At 41.0% G+C, this 13763-nt stretch overlaps 1 protein-coding gene across 2 annotated transcripts in view; it reads right to left on the bottom strand.

Moving 5' to 3' along the window:
• Positions 1-13763, bottom strand: part of cntn4 (contactin 4) — a 163069-nt gene that overhangs the window by 25970 nt on the left and 123336 nt on the right. The window lies entirely within an intron of this gene.

The following is a 13763-nucleotide window of genomic DNA, read 5'->3' on the forward strand; positions in this document are numbered from 1 at the left end:
AAAACTGCATTCATTAACAGTGCAACAGGACCAAAATTCAAAGTAACAGACCCTGTGTATCAGCACAATAGCTTTCTAGACTGATGTCACTTCCTGCAGGCAGCTTAAACGTATTCCTCTACTGCTTTTAATTGATTTAAAACAACCGTTTGATAGTTACCGTTAATTGAAAATACAGTCTGAACTGAAAACAGTGAGCTTAATGTGTTTAATAGCCATGGTAGAAGTCTGAATGACACATGGCACAGAAAACAGTTCATCAACTCTTTCTGTTATGTGAGCAGGGGTGTTTTCTTGAATGCATCAGGGATGCATTTAACTGGATGTACTTGTGAAATGTGGTTGATCCGGTTTGACATAGTGTTATATCCACCCCCTCTGCTTCACTGTCTACTTGGAGTATTTTTAAAGTGGTGGATGTGATAAGAAAATGCAGAGACAGTCAGTGTAAGATAATCTACTTCTAAAACCACATGGTGCTGCTGAGTGGAGACATTTTGGTTTATAGCAGGCTGAGACAAAAGTGCTGAATGCAAAGTAGCCAACAATGACCATTCGTTACACGAGGGGCATATCGCTGTGTGGGATGGCCCACAGTTACTGACATCAAACCGGGAGGCTGATCAATTTGAAGAGAATGGGCCATTAAATGGCACCACAGTCCTATAACTGGCCATAACCCTGAGCAGAGTAAGCACAATTAAAACAACTACAATTCATTAATTAAATTGCATTGCTGGCGCTCTGTGCATTTAACAAAGTTTATCTGATGACTCATGTTATCTTAAGGTTAACAGTGACATTTTACCACATATGCATCTATTATCTATTCACTAGTGGCCTTTTTGCAATCAGTAAAAAAAACACTGAAAGAGAACATTATTTCAAATAGCACGAGCTCTAACCCCATTCAAGTCAACCAGCACAAGGCTCACAGCACCACCTCAACAGAACTAAATACCTGCTTTTGTGCTTTGCGCTCTGTTTATCCATAATCCACTTATCTTCAGGGACAAAATAGCTATCATGTTACTTGTACTTGTAAGAGGAGGCTCTGCCGAGAGCGAGCAATGGTGCCCGCATGTGAGCACAATGGCTCTTATGGTGAGTTAAATCCTCAGTAGCCCTCCTGTGGAACCAAGACTGTAGCCGTTCACCGCATTGTCTACCTTTTTTGAAGCATTATATGAAGACTGGGGAAGTGCTTCTCTTTCACAGACAGTACAGAAAGATGAGCAGACAGGCTGTCTGCATAAGTGTTCGTCATTTTAGTCTGAGGCTAATGGAAGAGCAGATGAGGTCAAATACAGTACAAGTCAACCGAGGCACAGCAGCGGTGAATAAGAGATGAAGGCTTACTATTAACACTTTTCAGTTTTGCTCCGGCCTTCCCTTGTCTCTGCCACGGCACTGACAACATGTCTGTGCGATGTGCCCATTATATGAAGAGACATTTCCCACCTCCATCCCGGGAGAAGCCAGCGGAGGGGCAGGTATCAATAATTCACAGGTGAGATGAACAAGAGTGCCACTCCTTTCATCCTTGCCTCACACAGGTTTAATGGACAAAGCAATAATTCTCCTAAAAGGAGGCGATTATTTTGAACAAGGCGAGATGGCCAAATGCACTTGTGTAATCCTAAAAAACACAGGTGTGTATTTTGGGTGAGATCAAGCCTCTGAGGACAGGGCCTGTACAGTGTTGATCCTCCCTGCTCTGTGACAAGATGAAAGAGACAAATAACATCAGTCACAGAGCAGCTATCACCGGCACTGTGAAGTGGAAATCGCAGGAAAGAGCCTGGTCCAAAGTAAAAGCCTGTTTTTGTTATTTCCTTACATTCTCTTTGAGATGCTGTTAACAGATGCAGACGTTGCCTTTTTGTAAGCTTCCCCACAATCAAAAAGGCATTTGAAAGCCTGGTTTTGAGGTTTCATTCAGACATATTTTGTCTTTGATCTGTTTGATAAATTCTACATTGTGAAAGGAAACTGCCACAATCCAAATAATGAGCCACAAAAAAAAAAGAAGAAAATAGTGCGTTGAGAGCAGCGACTTTGAAATAAGCGTGGGTCTGGAATTTAGAGCAAGTTTCTAATGGCAGCAGCTGGAGCCTCATGCTCAAATATTAGAATTGTGTTAGCACGCTTTCTACATAAACACACTAACTCGCTAATGCCGTCGAAGAATAGCAGTGCACTCATAAAAATTCAGCATACAACAACAACAATATGCCTAATCACAGATTAGATCCTGATTTGAGGGGTTTCAAGCAGGACTGTTCATGAATACTTAGTGACTCTGAGATGCCATGGCTGATTGGTAGCATGACTGCAGGGTGGAGGCCTGTATGCGTCTCTACTTAATTAACAGGGTAAATAAATCCGGCTTGTGAAAATAGGGGTTAAGATTCTATCAGTGGGATTACTCAGCCATGAGACCACAAGAAGAGAGCTCGTTGCAAGCTTACGGTATTTCTACCAAATAATTAGTCCCAGCCAAGGCCTTTTTTACACAAAGACTATTGCCTCAGTGCCCACACAGTGTGCTCCACTCACCATTGAAGCACCCATCCACTTCCAAATACCAGACAAGTCAATGGAAGAAAAATAAGTAAGTGTGAAAAAAGTACTGCAGGGGATGTGTTTGATATTGTGTTTGCCTGCCATGGTAAGCTCCCAGATAAGGTGGGCCTGTGTTACTATTTCCGACCCACATTGACCATCATCGACCTACCTGCAGGTGATGTTTCTAATCATAATTGTATCAAAAATGTCAGTGTTGCTAACAGCACTGGAGGTGAGAGGCTGTAATGTGGCGAATGTGCGGAGAAAGAGGCGAGGTCACCACATCCTCTGAGCTGGGACAAGGGGTGGGACCTAGCTTTAGGTGTTGATCTATGCTCTTGGCTGCTTTAAAAACCCTGAAGTGTATATGGGGGAGGGGTTGTCTGAGATAAATTGAAAGGCTGTCTCTCCTAAGGTTCCCCACAGAGTGCTGTGCTGGAGAGAAACGGCCTTGTCAGTAGCATAAATCAAGCCAAGCTGTGCAGCACAGACCCAGGACTGTACAACCTGCCGAGCACAATGCAACTGCGGTTCACTTTCTCAGATGTCTGCTTTATGCAGCATCATGACTAAATGAATATGCGTTCTTTTGTCTTGTGATGTTGTCAACATCAAGGTTAACCATCAATTAGAGACCACAAAGCAGGTACGCTCTTGACGTTATTTATTTTTGTTGTTCTTTCATTCAACAAAGCGATTGGCTCACGCTGGAGGAACAAGGACACCTGGGCATTTACTTTTGACAATTCTCCGATATAGGTGTAATTGATATTGATTTCAGCTGTACTCAGACCTGTACCAATGACTCTCAACTTGTCACAGGGATCATTAGCTGACTGCAGCAAATGATCAGAGCATTACCACACGGTTCTAATGGTAGGAGATGATTAGCTTTGAGGGTATTTGAAATGTAAAGACGTGCCCGACTAAATTTAACATGCTTTGGATGCTTTTGGGTTTAACATTTGGAGTATTTATAATGCTCCAGGGCAGGTTTGGACAGCACTTTTGTGAGCAAGATGACAGTTGGTGGGATGAAGAAACCGAGTACAGGAGGAGGAGTTGTGGTCTAAATATGCCAGTCATTCAGAGCTCGGCCTGATCGCATTAAAATACCTGGTAGCCAAAAGGGAAGCACAAATCAATCCCTCGGCAGCTCGATTACAGTTTACCCTCGCAGTACAAAAGCACTGTACCTTGCAGACAAATACCCTCAATCAAGTAGAAAATGCCCGTCTGACAGGGATCTTTTGGAGGTGTCAATCAAAGTTCAACAACAATATAACAAGTGCCTTTGCAAGGGCTGTTGCGGGGAGCGCTTGCTTTAACACAGAGCAAATGAATAAGAATGACTGACACAAAATAAGCACTCAATCTCCAAGTCTCAACAAAGGCAAACTCTGCAACTGGAAGCCGAGTTATGTGCTCTTCTTTTCTGCTGGGCTACATTAACAGTGGAGTGCAATACTTGAAATTACATTCCTTTTGGTTCCCTGTGTATTGGAAATTGTCACCAGGGCAACGGTTAGCATTAAAGTTTCTTTGGCAATATTGTTGTTAGATAAAAACACAACCAGGGGACAGGGGCGCTGGGCTCTGAACCAAGTATTAATCTACTACTCCGCTACTGCTCCAGTGTGTATTATCATAATGTAAGCAGGGAAACAAATGGTAAGTTCTTCCCCATAGCCTCAACTGGTAGGATAAATAGAGCTTTTTCTTTCTTTTTTTGTATGACTTTTTTAAGAGATACAGCAGGACTTGTACACTTGTGCACTGCATTATAATACTAACAGTCCTAGGTAATGTTTGTTAGGCAATTTATTTAAAGGTGCTCTAAGCGATGTTGGGCGACCTCACTTCTTGTTGACGTTCGAAGTATTGTCGTTGTATTGTCGTTGTCTAGGACAGCTCTCTTCATGTTTCTCTCGCCTCCACTTCCCACACCCCCCTTCATGTGCACGCGCACTAACCCCCCAACCCCCACCCCCAAATGCTTCTTGTTGGCTGGAACACCGTTTGTTATGTTTGGTGGTGCAGGTTGGCGCAGTTTGTTTTTGTTGCCATTTGTGGAGCCTGGGCTGTCTACAGAGACCACGTTGTTGGGGACAGGCAGATAGCGGACAGTGAGGAGATGTTTGCTGTATGCGACAAAAAATGTTGTAGCCTAAAAAACGCGTGACATCGCTTAGAGCACCTTTAAATTAGATGTTCCATTTCTGGATTTATTTTCTAAATAACAAGAAAAGTTGAGCCTCAATTTTCTTAATGCTGAGATGAATGAAATTAAATGTATTAGACATTTTGGTATCTGGTCTCACTTCAACAATAAAGGGAAAAAAGTGCTCAGGAGCACATAATGTCACCAGGCATGGAAATATTGTTAACTTGTTATCAGTGCCTATAATGAAAAAAACAACAATAAAAAGTCTCAGTGCAAATGAACCCTCTCAGAATAAATGTTCTGTAAAAGTGTGGATTTTTTTTTATAGGAAGGTGTCTTAATGAAGCAGTCTGATTGAGTATGTCTTAATTCCCGCCTGTGGAACATGTTGCGTTTGTGTTGGTAATTGCATTGTGAGAGTGAGTCACATCAGCATGGGCTGCAGAGAGGTTTGCGAATGTACTTACAAAGGATTCCTTTAATCACAAATTGCTCTCCTGGTTTATCCCCCTTCCAGAGATATTCATCTCTTTTTGTGTGCAGAGGTATCCCTTCAGGAATAAAGAGCACACACATGTTCCACAGGAAATTGTCAGAGGAACCAAGATGGATTACTCATGCTGCGTTGGCGGATTCTCACTTTGAAAAATGATATCAGCCAAGGTCTAACAGATAAAAATAATCCCAACGACCAGTACATGGGATGCACACGGGTAAAGAGGGTTTGGACCTAATCTCAGAAAACATCTCAGAATTCACTTTATCTCTGGTCTAAGACTTATTTGACTTTGTCAGTCAGCACCGCAGAGATGTGTTTTACAACCCCCCCCCCTTCTCCAGCAGAGGAAAAAACTGCAAAAACTGCAAATGATATCAAATGTACAGTCGGATGGAAAGACATCAAAACTTTATGACACTACATCATCTCAAGTCTTTATGATTTAAAGGATATACTCTGTCTGTGAGTGATGCGCTGGGATGTGGGAGGCACGGCCATAACGGCTGAAAGGTAAATTGATCTATTAATCATTTTTTTGTTCTATAAATACAACAACAAACTGAAATGAATGCCTGTGATCATGACTGACAAGCAAAGGCCGATGTAGAGTCTGTCCATCAGGGACGTGTCCTTCAATATAGATCACTCTGACCAGAAGTCAGAGGCATGTTAAATAGTTGAGTTTAAAATGTCAATTTGGCTATAATTTAAAAATATGTATATACAAAGCGTGCTCTGTGTCCGTCTTTCCTCCTTGCTATTTCTCTTTTCTGCATTCTTAGTGGTTCAGTAAAACCTCGGATTTAAGTTTTCCTGAAAAAATGAACAGGAGACCAATGCACATACACCCTTGTAGAGCATTGAAAAAAAGTGTGACTGTATGTAATGTAGTGTAGTGTTACTGTTACTGTATGTATTTTAAGAGTATCAGAGACAGACTACACTCAGTGTTTTGCCACAAGATTAAAGTCTGGAAAATGCATCACTGAATTTATCAATTCATCAATTGACTGTTAGCTAATCTCCAATAAGTATAATGAAAAAAAAAGAGTCATAACCCCGTTTCAGCTGCTTAGCTTACATATTTGGACAAGTAAAACAGAAGTTTGATTTATGCTTTATTGTTTGTATTTTGAAACAGTAAATGCTTTAAAGGAACACGGCGACTTATTGGGACTTTAGCTTACTCCCCGTATCCCCCAGAGTTAGATAAGTCCATACATACCCTTCTCATCTCCGTGCGTGTCGTAACTCTGTCTGACGTCCCCACCGCTAGCTTAGCTTAGCACAGATCCAGAAGGTAACCGGCTCCAACTAGCCTACTGCTCCCAATAAGTGACAAAATAACGCCAACATTTTCCTATTTACATGTTGTGATTTGTAGAGTCACAGTGTGTACAAATAACAAGGTCACACGAGACACAGCCATCTTCTAACCGTATATATACTGGGAACTATATTCTCAGAAGGCGAAGCACTGCTACTTCTGCTACTTGGGTGGAGTGATTTGCTCGCAGCACCTGAGAAGCACCGTGGTGAGGAGCAGAGAGTGACAACGGTGCTTTTCAGGTGTTACGCTAATCACTCTGCCCACATAGCAGTGCTTGGCCTTCTGAGAATATAGTTCCCAGTTTATATACAGTTAGAAGATGGCTGTGTCTCATGTGACACAGCCAGATGGCTGTGACTATACAAATCACAACATATGAATAGGAAAATGTTGGCGTTATTTTGTCACTTATTGGGAGCAGTAGGCTAGATGGAGCCAGTTACCTCCTGGATCTGTGCTAAGCTAGGCTAGCGGTGGGGGCGTCAGACAGAGTTACAACACGCACAGAGATGAGAAGGGTATGTATGGACTTATCTAACTCTGGGGGATACGGTGAGTATGCTCAAGTCCCAATAAATTGGCGCGTTCCTTTAAGGACGAAGACTAATCACTGCAAAAGTACCTATTCTACTCTTGCTTTGTACAGGTTAGGTTACCAGATAGCTTACATTACACCCTTGAAATAAAGACCCAGGAAAACAGAGTAGAGTGTAGGGCTTTAAGGTAGGATCTTTACATTTTTGTAAAAAAGACTTTGATCTTCAAAAGCTACCAAAGGTAAAAAGTAAAAGAAAAGTAACTTCAATATGTTCTCAGTAGAGGCAGAAGAAAAGAAGGGACTTCATGAAAAGAGAGGAGGGTTTTACATATAACTACACAAATGCAATATAAGTTTACATCACTAGATGTCTCTAATGCAAGACAAAACATGTAACGGCAGAACAGTACCGCCATCTCAGATAATGAGGTGGCTGGGGTTGCTGGGTGTAAACTTCAAGACAGAGCAGGACAGAGGCGCTAACATTTAGCCTGCACTTTAGGCTAAACAAAAATACACTGGAATCCAAACTCTCCATGCACACTGTTTTAAATCCAAAGCTCGAAAGGCTGGCTGTTGCTTAGTTACTAATCTATGATTAGACAATCACTGTTTGTGGAAGGGGTTTGGCAAATAGGCAACTGAGGTTCGAGTTGGACAAATAAGCCAACTATGAATGTTAAGTTGATACTGTGACTGATCTCAAAACTCTTAACCCTCTTAAAATAGATCTTAACAAAGATAATCTACCATGTTGCATATATAAAATAAAGCATGATTCTGTGCACGCATGGCCTAACAAAGTCATTTTGATGATTAGGGTTCATAGCAGTGAGCAATGTCAAGATCATGAGCTTCTTGTTCATCTAATCCAAATTGATCTGATAATCACAGCATGTGACACACATGGTGCAGTCCTCCCTGCTTAGAGCCACAAATATATCAAACTAGTGATTCATTTTCAACGACTGAAATGACACTGAAGTGACTTGGGTAACACAATGAACAAGGGTTGGAAGGGTCAGTCAGCACCATATTCTTCGCAGAGATGTGTTTTACACCCCCCTTCTCAAGCAGAGGAAAAAAACTGCAAAAATGGCTAATGATATCAAATGTGCAGTCGGATTGAAAGATATCAAAACTTTATGGCACTGCATTATCTCAAGTCTTTATGATTTAAAGGATATACTCTGTCTGTGAGTGATGTGCTGGGATGGGCACGGCCATAATGGCTGGAAGGTAAATTGATCTAATTTTGTTCTAAAAATACAACAACAAATTGAAATGAATGCCTGTGATCATGACTGACAAGCAAAGGCCGATGTAGAGTCTGTCCCAGATGACTTGGGTAGCACAATGGCCAAGGGTTAGACACAAGGCACGAAACAACAGAAGGCAGAAGAAAAGCTAGGATTATAAAGCCTTGCAGTCTTGCTACTTTCTGTTAAATTAAATATATTCAAGCCATATTAAGTCATCTGGGTGTGCTAGTTAGCCTGCAGTAGCTGCCTTTCATGTTCAAATGAGTCCTACTTGCCTATAGCCTTCAATGTGAGCTTCCCTGCTGACCTTCCAACATCATGCATGCCATAGTTATGAAAGGATTTTAAAAAGAGAAAGATTTGCTTTTAACTAATGAATCCCTTCATTAGCCTCCTAATCAAGTTCAGTCCATTTACCTGACTTTCTTTCAAAAAGTAGAAATGTGGCTCTGACTACCGAGGTTTCAACCAACCAATGAGATTATGTCTGCCTCCTGAGGAACTCTAACTCTGAGACATGTTTGGATAAATAAAACATTTACAGTAATTTGCTATGCGAATATGTGTGCTAGCAGGCACCTCTGAACATTGTCGGTCGTTTGTCTGCAGCTGCCAGGATCAGCAAAGCACTAATCCTCCGTTTGCTCCCGTTCTCAGTCAAAGGGACCACACTCCTTTTTAAGCTATACAGCCAGGGTGGAGAGGTGTAGGCAAAGCCAAAATGAAAAGCACCAGTCAGCTGTCCACAGCAGCACTTGTCAGGTAGTAAAACTTTCGTCAAGGCAAAGTAATGAATTAATTCCTTCTGGGCACATTTAAGTCTTCAGTATTCAGGCCTGGAGCTGCTCACTCACACTGCTAACCTCCATAGAGAGTCAGAACTCCACTTCACAAGCAGATGTTCAATTAGAGGCAAATGAGGAAATTAGAGATCTGATGAGAAATAATGTGAAGCGACATTTAAACATGAGAAACAATGTTTTTAATAAGAATAACAGCATGCAGCCTAAGAATGAGAATCCTGAAATACCAGTTATGGGCCGTCCGTTCATACGAATCATTTAATCACCACCTTTATTAATACACCTGTTCCCATACAGCGCTTATTAATTCCAAGCCATTATAAAATTAAGCCCCGAGACATTTGATGGGACTCTTATTAAAATCTCCTTGAAACAGAACAAAGGCATCCTGAAAAGATAAGAAGATACGCGATAAGCAAATTAATGCAAAGCTGGCTGCTATGCCTCTTCCACAATTTTGGTGTTCTCCTGACACTGATTCTTTCTGGAGTGCGTCTGGCAGAGCAGATGGGCCTATAAATGGAGATCACTCTGCGAGACATCTCTTCATTTACGTGACAGCCATGCTTATTTGCTCTGCCAATGTAGGAGGGATATACAATATGCAAGAGGGACAGTGTACCAGGGGGTCATGACTACAGATAGAATCTGGCCGATCCAGTTATAGCAAGTGCTGTTCCCTCTACAGACTAATGGACTTATCAACATCCGGACAACATACAGATGCCCTCTTGTGTCTTCTCACTTTAACTCAGTGAGCCACTTTTGAGCAGTGTTGGGGAGTAACGGAATACATGTACCGGCGTTACGTATTCAGAATACAAATCATGAGTAACTGTATTCCATTACAGTTACAATTTAAATAGTTGGTATTTAGAATACAGTTACATTGTTGAAATCAATAGATTACATGACGATACTAATCTGTTTCACGAGTTTATTCACTCTCGCAACTCCATGCATTTCCCAGAAGCCCCAATATGAAAATGAAAAAATGAGCTATTTACGTGAACACTGATAGCGGTAGAGATGGAGCCGGAACCGGCACAACAGAGCCAGGGCAGGAATGCGTTTCTATTAATATAACTGTGCAGTGCAACTTTCTGCTTGCCAGCAACCAACTTCCTTTCAGCGTCCAAATTCCTCCACCTCCAACCTGAAGAAGCATCTTAAAGTAAGTTATTTTGTTTAATTAGCCAGGGGTAGTCGTCTGCTGTAGTTTTACTGGTCACCTTGCTATTTTATAGTTGACGTGTGACTTTACATTCTCCTACGTGCTGATTTACTAGCCCCAGAGCCGTTGAAAGACTAGCCCCGTTTGACATGCTAGCTAACGTTAGCTAAAATTAGCTCGTGGTAGCTTAGACTGCGGTTAGATTTTTGTAGTATGCCGTTCGGGACTACAAATACAACAATCTATCTGGTTGTTTAGGTACACATTCAGCCAGTTGGAACAGAAGAACACACCAGAATAGGCCTGTTTAGTAAGCTGTATGTGATGGCCGCAATCCTACCCTTATAAAATGGAATTCAATGTGGAAGTAATCCAAGTATTCAGAATACGTTACTCAGATTGAGTAACGTAACGGAATACGTTACAAATTACATTTTTGGGCATGTATTCTGTATTCTGTTAACGGAATACGTTTTGAAAGTATCCTTCCCAACACTGCTTTTGAGCTACTTTAATCTTGAAAGTCTTTAAGTCTTAAGTTTGCACCTACAGCTCTGGCATTGACAAACACCACTTAAAGCCATAAACACACCTAGCAGATGCTTTTTAAAACAGCTCCAGGCACGAAATGAGTCAGAGAACATCCTTCGATAGTAATTGCTTATGCTCAGTGACTCATACGCCACACTCGCTCTTCAACGTGTGTGTGTCAATAGTTTGGCAAAAGTAAAAAGCAGAATTAAAGAGGCCTCAAAGTGTAGATCTGAGCTCAATTTGTGACAAGTGATAAAAAAAGAAATATGGGTGGAAGCAGGGGCTGACATTCGGGCCAACTTCCCAACGGCATTTGAGTTCTCAAAGTCAATTGCGCAGACTTTGAAACAACCATTAGTGTGTCAAGCTCCTCGGATGTGGCCACTTTTGAGATTTGATGCAGAATTATTATAATTATACTATTAGAAAGGCATGTGTAATTTGGACATGTTAAACATGGAATTACTGTGTAATGAGATATAAACTGTGTTGACCCGATTTCTTTTCCATACAGATTTAAAATATTGGGAACTACAAAAACATTTTCCACATCGTCTTCTTGCCAGTATTACAGAGTTAAATGTGACAAATATAAATATAGATAGCATATCTATAGGCCATCATTGGTAGTTAGGCTCACATCTGTTATATTCAAAAGATGAGAGGTGAAACAACAAACATATTTTGTGACCCATAGTAAATTCTGTGAGTGATAGCACATGATAATCTGTGATCTTTAAAGTCAAACTGAAATTAAAATTGTTTTTTGCTCAGATATCAACATATTTATATATAATTATTATATAATTTTGTTTGGTCAAAATTGTAATTACCAAAATGAAGAAACTGAAATGTAGTTCACCAGCTAGTGACCAACGATGTTGCCATTACTTTGTGATTTGAGCACATACTTTACTCTGTGATTCTGTGCGTTTCTCCATGTCGTGATTCGAATCAAATCAGCTAGTTAGCCTAGCTTGCTAGCTTCCACTTTCCATGTGAAATAGAATTCTTAAGCCCGATGGGTCCTCCCAGATGTAGAACATTGTAAAGGGATAGACGTCTCATGGTACACAACTGTCGCTATGTGGGCTTGTTGGGAAAGTGGACAAAATGTCTTGCATCACTGTTAGAGGCAACAGGACTATGACATGCCAATTTAGGCTTTACTTTCATTTTTCGAACTTATCTTACACACATTGTACTCTCTTATGTCCTAACCACAGCAACCATTCTGGTCAGAGATGCCAACAATTCCTGCCATCAGGCCAGAAGCCAGTGCTGTAAACATTCCTAGTCTTTAGCCTGCTAACTGTAGTTTGTAACCCATGGCCATCCCAACTGATTGTGTAAATAAGCTGTGATCTACAATGTAAATGTGTGATTAAGACGCAGCTTGTTTGTACTGACCCACAGTGAATGCACTGATGAATAAGGCAGTGTTGATTTAGACACTTTAAACCACTGAAGAGGGAGTGTTTTCCAGCAAGATTAGTGTTTCTGTCTTATCATTTCACAACCAAACTAAGCAATAAAGGCTATTTTGATCACTGGCCAAGCAGGCCAAATGACAACGGTTGCTGTGAGATTTCTTGGCAACAATATGCATATATATTTTTTTATGTCTCCACGCTGGCGTGGCCAGAGGCATTATGTTTTCAGGCCGTCAGTCCCTCCGTCTATCCATCCGTCCTTCTATCCGTCTGATTTTTGTGAACGATGTGACGACCCCTCCCACTCTGCCCGCCTGTCACGTTCTGCTCCTTTGTTCTGCAGGTACTGGGAGAGGGCGGGTAGGTGGAGCTGGGAGGGTTGTCTGTACCTGGCCATCTGGGCGTGGCTTGCAGAAGGCATGAAGGACTGCCCTCCTGGGAGTCTCATTCTCTCTCTAGCTCGGCCTACTGCATCCATATCAACATGTTGTCCTTTGTTTGGTTTGCTGCACCATACAACACACATCACACCATACATTCACCCATCCGCACACTGCAAACACGACTGATGTCTTCTACACCTACGGACCCCACCATTAAGCTTGTGGTAACAACGGGATATCTCAGGATCACCTTGTGGAAATTTCTTCAAATTTGGCACAAACATCCACTTGGACTCAAGGATGATGATTATAATTTAGTGGTCAAAGGTCTGTGCTGCCAGGTTGAAAATGTGTGTGAAGCATCCATGTTTTAACAAAAAATACACCTAATACCTTTTTATTGAATTCCTTAAAAGTCTTTACTACATATATTAAAAGAGGCAGGACCAACATGGATGTAAACTGCAACTTGACTGGTTGGAGGAGGCATACAACAGTGAGTCGGTTATTGTAGTAGACAAGGTTTTAGTAAATGCATCAAGGACTAACCTTATGTACTTAATATTTATTTTTTTTAATTTAAAAAAAATAAAAGAAGGTAATATTCACACCGTGTTGATTTTCACATCTCACTATGTGTTTTGTATATTCAGTACGGTGGGAATCACCAGCAGCCTCACGATACGATATAATCACGATACTTACCTCACTATACGATATTATTGCGATTTTAAACATATTCGATATTCTGCGATACATTGCAATTTATTGCCTTTTTTCCAACTTTAAATTTTTTAATTTGAAATGATGTCCCCAAAAGGAAAACTGAAGTCATCTGTTTTATCTAAAAAGATAAATGTTTGGTCATCTCACTTCAATTTTATTGCTGCAAAATGGGATTGTCAAGCAGACAAACTGACAAACACATATATAATAAAAGATCGATACTTGGCGTCTGTGTATCAATACAGTATTGCCATGAAAAATATCGCAATATGCTGCAAATAGTTTGCAGTTGCACTCAATACAGGAAAGGTTCTGACAGCTTTACAAAGACTAGCCATTGGTATATTAA

This window comes from Sander vitreus, chromosome 4 (assembly GCF_031162955.1).
Source record: "Sander vitreus isolate 19-12246 chromosome 4, sanVit1, whole genome shotgun sequence".
NCBI lineage: Eukaryota > Metazoa > Chordata > Actinopteri > Perciformes > Percidae > Sander > Sander vitreus.